The sequence below is a fragment of the Nansenia antarctica genome, assembly GCF_963989245.1.
Source record: "Nansenia antarctica genome assembly, chromosome: 2".
Taxonomy (NCBI): Eukaryota; Metazoa; Chordata; class Actinopteri; order Argentiniformes; family Microstomatidae; genus Nansenia; species Nansenia antarctica.
The window spans coordinates 14,769,739-14,777,498 of NC_137675.1; positions in this window are offsets into that span (position 1 = coordinate 14,769,739).

Sequence of the window (7,760 nt, forward strand, 5' to 3'; positions counted from 1 at the left end):
TGCAACAGACAGAAGACAATACATTAAATTAAATATAATATAAATTAAATATAATATAATAATAAATGAAATAATATTACCGCCATACCATGTTCATAAAATGAAATAGGTAATACATGACAATGAATTACCTGAAGTGTTGGTAACTCTTAATGTGTGGGAGCTTTCGGAAGTAGCCACCAAGATGCTTTTGCCTGTCGTAGCATTGAACAAGCACGGTGCCATTCTCCAGGCCTACAAGCTGGGGGATGTTGACGTGTTTCACCGGAGAGCTGTCCGTCACGACTTTAGCAATGTCATCCAAAGTGTCCACTCTGGTCTTCCTGAAGCACTGCTTGACAAGACCAAAGCACCAGTCGGGGCCAAACTTGGTGTGGCCTGCAATCAGGAAGTGGAGGGCCAGTGTCTTGTGAAGGCCATACATGGTCCGCCACGCACAGTACCACAGCATGAAGTTGTTCTTGTTTTGGCCACTGCAGTTGTCACAGTTCAGGTCCACGTATCTTTCTTCAACTCCATAGTTCTCGAAGAAATTATGCAGGTAATTGATGACTGCGTTGCTGCCCTTACTCGATGCCATCCCTTCATCGATGAGGTAGTTCACCTGCTTAGGCATCCCTTCGCAGGAGACACCAAAGATGCCGCACTTGCGTGGAGTCAGAAAGTACATGGGCCCTGGTTGATGAGGGTCAGAGGGGTAGTGGACCTAAGAAAGAGAGACAAAAGAGGAAGAGAAGAAAAAGATTAGATGCAGTGAAAACCAACATCACAGAGAATTGTGTTTGTGTAAACCAAATACAATCAACAGTCATAGGATGAACTAATTCTCACCTGTTGTGCAAAGTCAAAACTGTAGTGCATCGTGATTTCTCGGCTTGCTGGTGTGGAGGGGCCAAGAGAGAGCTGCCAGTCCTTGCAGACCTCCGCACAGGCAGCATTCATGCGCTGGTACAGAGAACGCTCCTTTGCAACACGGTCTAGGTGCTGCTCCTGCTTCTTCAGCTTGGCTGATTTCACCACATCCGGCAGATTGGCACTTCGGAACACTTGGTAGTTGTTCCGCTGGCACTCCCAGCACAGATCTGTCCGGGGTTTCGTGCTTGTTATGTGAGGGACCAAGGTCTTCCACAGCTTTCGGAAGCTGTCCACACTAACAACACGTTGCTCTGCAAAGAAAGAAATTATGTTATGAGTATGACAGCTGTACATATTTACCCACACAACATACAGTAGTAGCCTTACACACACTAAACATGACTTCTAGTGGCCTTACACACACTAAACATGACTTCTAGTGGCCTTACACACACTAAACATGACTTCTAGTGGCCTTACACACACTAGACATGACTTCTAGCAGCCTTACACACACTAAACATGACTTCTAGTGGCCTTACACACACTAAACATGACTTCTAGTGGCCTTACACACACTAAACATGACTTCTAGTGGCCTTACACACACTAAACATGACTTCTAGCAGCCTTACACACACTAAACATGACTTCTAGCAGCCTTACACACACTAAACATGACTTCTAGCAGCCTTACACACACTAAACATGACTTCTAGTAGCCTTACACACTAAACATGACTTCTAGTAGCGTGACTTCTAGTAGTGTGTAAGGCTACACAAGGCCTTACCTTGGTGGTAAGGTATTACAGTATTACAGCTACAGTCTGGTAAGCAAGACTTCCCTGATCTCCTCTTTTAGAGCTGAAAGGATCACATTACAATTCTACTGAACACGAGTTTAACACAATGTTTACATACCACGTTTTTGCAGAGCATCACTGTAGAGACGGTAGACTGTGGCTTTGCAGACATTAGATGGGAGTAGCTTTGCACTGTAGTTTCTGTGCCCAGGATGACGGCCCGGTAGAACAATGGCGTGATCTTCGGCGTAGTTTCGGATGAACTTTACGACTCTATTGCAGTCCTTTTTCTGGAGAAAGTTTTATAGTTTGTTCGTGGACACTTCTTCCTCACGCGTGGTAGTAGCCCATTTTCCTTGTAGGATTGGGAAATGGAATTGAGGAGCGTGTTGCTGATCCTAACCAGAAAAAAATCAAACAGTTAGTTAGCTAGATGTATCAACACAGCAGAAGAACAGCATACGTACAGAAAATGCTAGCTAGCTAATGCGGCTAGCCCAACCCAACCGGGAACAATAGAAACTCACTGTACACATTATCGACGATGCTAGCTAACGGAATGCTAGCTAGCGAATGCTAACACGACTAACCCAATACAAACAAACAGTTTTAAAGCACAAACTCACCCGAGTACAAAGCGGAATGTGTTGCGGCATACGGTGATCCCTTGAAAGCAGTATGTGGTCCTAGTAAATTTCCTTTTCCTAGGGACCTGCTTTAAACCTTCAGTCATTCCAGAACGATTCATCGTGTTCAACAGCGTTCCAATTACAAGCATGTCTCGGTTTTCTTTTGATAACGACAAAAAATCTAACTGAGTATCACGAATGAATTCTGGAGACAATCTTGTACTGCAAGATATTTTGGGTTGAGATGTATCTTTCCGTCTCCGCTGGCAATTGCAATCAAATCGTCTTATGAAGTCCAATTCTGTCTCTAGCTGATTATTCTCAACGTCGTCAGACCATTCGTTGTTGGGGTCATCAGTGTCTGGATCAGTGTCCTCGTTTTCGCTGTCTTCCGACTCTGAAGCTGAGCAATGTCCATGCATGAAATCATCGATGAACGAAGTCATAAATTCTCCATTGTCGATCTTCAAACCAGCAGCAGAAATTCTGTTGATCGCGTCAGCAAGCGTTTGGGAGTCCATCTTAGAAAACATTTAAACAAAACGAATGAAAACACTCTTATTATCCCACCCCCTCGCTCAGCTATTGGCTACCTCAGTCGAGCTCAACAGCCAATCATACCAAAATGGAAGCGAAATGGGATTTTAGCCCGCCCCCGCCCCTGTTTAGCCCGCCCCCGCCCCTGTTCGCAAAAAACAACAAGAAACGAAGTCATTGTGTTATAGATTACACTTATTTAATGAACGTAAAACTGTTCGGAAAAATAACGAGTGGGTACTTCACATCTTCGAGTTGAATGTTAGCTAAAAAAACGAAAATCTGAGTTTTATGTCAGAAATACTTTGAAGACGAATTTGACGTCTTTCTCATTTCCGAGAGGTGTCTGTTTACATCAAATTGTGACACATATGTACTCGCTGTCAGTGTTAAATGTAACACTTAAAGTGTTGATTTAACACTTTCAAATTTACTGTGTATGTTTGTCATTACCTAGCAACTTAAACATACCAAGTACACAACGTGTTGTGAGGGTCATAAATGACAATACTATAGTTTTTGATGACGGAAGAGTTCCAATGTTCTTTTTTGTGAGTAAAAATGTGTGTAAAATGTGTTTTGTACCATGGTTTTCCTTTCAGAGTCACATATGAGGGTGATGCAACTCAATTCCCTCAAAGAGCCTGATAGCGAATACATTGCCCAGTGCTATGCTGAAATACTGGGAAAGAAGTATTTGTATGCCCCAGCAGTCTGTGAGGACCTCCTCTGGGTGGATGACTGTTCCCCAGCATCACCCCCCACTCTGGATGACTGTTCCCCAGCGTCACCCCCCACTCTGGATGACTGTTCCCCAGCGTCACCCCCCACTCTGGATGACTGTTCCCCAGCGTCACCCCCCACTCTGGATGACTGTTCCCCAGCGTCACCCCCCACTCTGGATGACTGTTCCCCAGCGTCACCCCCCACTCTGGATGACTGTTCCCCAGCGTCACCCCCCACTCTGGATGACTGTTCCCCAGCGTCACCCCCCACTCTGGATGACTGTTCCCCAGCGTCACCCCCCACTCTGGATGACTGTTCCCCAGCGTCACCCCCCACTCTGGATGACTGTTCCCCAGCGTCACCCCCCACTCTGGATGACTGTTCCCCAGCGTCACCCCCCACTCTGGATGACTGTTCCCCAGTGTCACCCCCCACTCTGGATGACTGTTCCCCAGCGTCACCCCCCACTCTGGATGACTGTTCCACAGCGTCACCCCCCACTCTGGATGACTGTTCCCCAGCGTCACCCCCCACTCTGGATGACTGTTCCCCAGCGTCACCCCCCACTCTGGATGACTGTTCCCCAGCGTCACCCCCCACTCTGGATGACTGTTCCCCAGCGTCACCCCCCACTCTGGATGACTGTTCCCCAGCGTCACCCCCCACTCTGGATGACTGTTACCCAGCGTCACCCCCCACTCTGGATGACTGTTCCCCAGCGTCACCCCCCACTCTGGATGACTGTTCCCCAGCGTCATCCCCCACTCTGGATGACTGTTCCACAGCGTCACCCCCCACTCTGGATGACTGTTCCCCAGCGTCACCCCGCACTCTGGATGACTGTTCCCCAGCGTCACCCCCCACTCTGGATGACTGTTCCCCAGCGTCACCCCCCACTCTGGATGACTGTTCCCCAGCGTCACCCCCCACTCTGGATGACTGTTCCCCAGCGTCACCCCCCACTCTGGATGACTGTTCCCCAGCGTCACCCCCCACTCTGGATGACTGTTCCCCAGCGTCACCCCCCACTCTGGATGACTGTTCCCCAGCGTCATCCCCCACTCTAGAGGCCAACCTGCACGCTGCTGGCCAGGCAGCCCTTGACAGCATGGAGTGTGAGACGAAGATGACCTCCTGAGACATCTTCTGACCCTCACCACTACGTCTCCTAAAGACACCCGCTTTCCCCTCTACTGTGTCCCTAAGAACTTCTATTGCCACCCTTGTACTGTTTCTCAGTTTCTCCAGTAAAAAAAAAGAAAAAAAAAGGTTTTAGTAGAAGGCGATAGGGAGAAGGTTTTTCCTTCTATCAGTGGCCCCGGGCCCGAGCTAGATTACTCTTCCTGCAACGAATGGTGGATTGCTGATTCACATGCTTAGTATTCAAATGTATTGATTGTAAGTCGCTTTGGAATAATGCGTCTGCTAAATGCCAAAAATGTAAATGTAAATGGATTCTGCTGAGTTTCAACTCCTCTTAGCGATGGGAGAGGAGTATGAACAGTTCTGTTCTGGTACCAGCCTGCTGCCTTCTGGTAAGCACCTCAAGCCAGCGTCAGTGGCTCAGGTGACCACCTCAATCCAGCCCGGAGCCTCAGGTGTGGCAGGCCTTGACAGCATGGTGTGGGAGCCCATGGTGAAAATGGACTCTGCTACTATTCAACTCCTGCTGGAGTTGGAAGAGGAACATAAGAAGAGCGGTTCTGTTACCAGCCTGGTCCACCCTGGTGAGGACCTCAAGCCTGCTGCAGTGATTGACACCAGCCTGCTTCAGGCAAGTGAGGACCTCAAGTCCAGTGCAGCCAGCCTGCTTCAACCTAACCAGGACCTCAAGTCTGCTGCAGTGATTGACACAATCCTGGTCAAGCCTACTAAGGTGAAAGGGAGAAAGAGAGGAGGTGGATGCTTCTCTGGCCTTTGGAGAGCTATTAGAAGAGGTCGAGGAAAAGACAAATCTGTAAGCAGTACTCCTACTGTCCTCTGTTACACCTTTGTACTGTTTATTGTCATTATAGATCTTTATTAAGTTTATTAAAACATTATTCATCGTGATTTGTCAAGTATGGATCAATAGTTAGTTTCATGGTTTTTTTGTTCATTGAAATGTCATGAAAAATGTTCAAAGGTTATGCAACTTTTTAGGCTGGTCCAACACAGAAATTAAAGTCATCGAGTCATTTAGCAAATTCACCATCACATTTCACTTGTTGCACGCGCACGCACACGCACACGCACACGCACACGCACACGCACACACACACACACACACACACACACACACACACACAGTCACACAGTCACAGTCACACACACAGTCACACAGTTCTTGACAATCAAATGTTGTCTTGCGCATGGCCCCTAGATGGTGTAAGAAGCTTAGCTATGAAGGATTCCCTTCACTGCTGCGTCGCAATGCTTTTATCAGCTTTTAGATTTGTGAATACACCCATAAACAACCCCCATGGGAATATCTATTTCACGAAGACAGTTTGGATTATTTTGAACTGTGCACAGTTATCTGTGATTAAGTATTTCCATCATGTCAGCTATAAAGTGCTCAGAGTGTTACTGCATTGTATTTCTTTGTGTAGACCTATATCCTTTTCCCCGTGTTACACAATATTGAAGTTCTGTCAATTCCCACGCATGCTTGGAAAATGTCTGCCTCCGCCTCTGTCATGTTGATCATATATCACAGTCTGGGACTGAATTCCAAGCACATGTAGACAGCATGTTAACATATTAAACATGTGCAATAATAACACTATGTGCAATATGACAACCCTAGGGTACATAAGGTTGCAGAGAATAGGAAATGTTAGAATAGGTATAGCATAGCATAGAGTACAGCACAGTGTTTTATTTGTACAGTATAGTATAGTGGATAGTGTACATAGCCTTTATTTATGTAAACCAGCTCCTTTCCCTTCTTGTTTTTTTTTGTTTTTTTTCTTTCCTAGCACCAGGGGATTCTCCCCTCCCAAATGTCGTTGTTTGGTACCTGTACTATATCAATGACAATAAAGACCATTCATTCATAAAGCACTTTGAGCTGCTACGTTTGCAGGAAAAGTGTTATACAAATAAAAGTTATTATTATTATTATTATTATCACCGATGTTAGCTCTACCCCAGACTTATAAAGACTGCAATACGTAATAGAAGGCCTATATGTCAGGCTCTGGCTATAATGTATGCATTCTCTTGTGTCCTATGACGTATATGGTCCGTTATGCAAGATGAATACAATTCAATGTAACATGAGCAGAACATGGTTTTCTTCCAATCTGTGAAACTGCAACGTGTTACCTTTGTGATATAAGAATGATTGTTCAATTTTCTGTTCAGACGTCTGTTTATTTCTGTGATGTTTATGTTATGGGACTTGGAGGGTACATTTCCAAACAATAGTTAAGAAAGAACTAGGACACCAATCTCAGTTTTCATCATATAGGTTTCAACCAGTTGCTAAAAATAGCCCTACAGCATATGGATGTCCCGTGGCATTGTAGTAGGTTACAGCTTGTTTTTGTCAGCTCGGACTGCTAGTCACGACCTAAATGATGACAAAATTCTGCACCACGGGAAGTTGACGTCAATACAATACAGTCACCTACTTGGTGACGTCATTGAACGGACTTGGTAGTATTGCCATCTGCTGGATGTAGTCAGCCACGTAACATTACGTCATCGGGAAATAAACTAGTGCCAGTGCTAGATCGGTAAAGCCTGGGAGTCTGGGCTTTAAAAGTCTCCCGTGGCCACAGCCTTTTTACACCTACATCCAGTGTTATGTTATATAAAATTCATGGGTGCTATAGAAGATTCAGCGGATGGAGAAGAGACTAGCTCTTGATAAAAAAAAGAATAATTGGATAGCCTACAATGAATACTTGTCAGTAGCAATTTGGGCTGATATAAATAGGCTACACACTCACAGTTAGTAAAGTCAGCAAACTAAAATAATTTATGCTTAGCGCGAGTTCCAGGAGATCTAGTGACTAAGAATATTTTAATACAGTGAGTACTCCATTTAATTAATAATGATACAGTAGTCATAGTGTCAGCAAAATAGCACAAACGAGGTCTGACGTAAACTTGACGTTTAATTAAGAATATTCTTCTGATCTATCATGTTCATAAAAGCTATTAGCTATTTGTTTTGCTATTTGTTGTTTCAAAATCACCTAAAGGCTTACAGGGCTCGGAT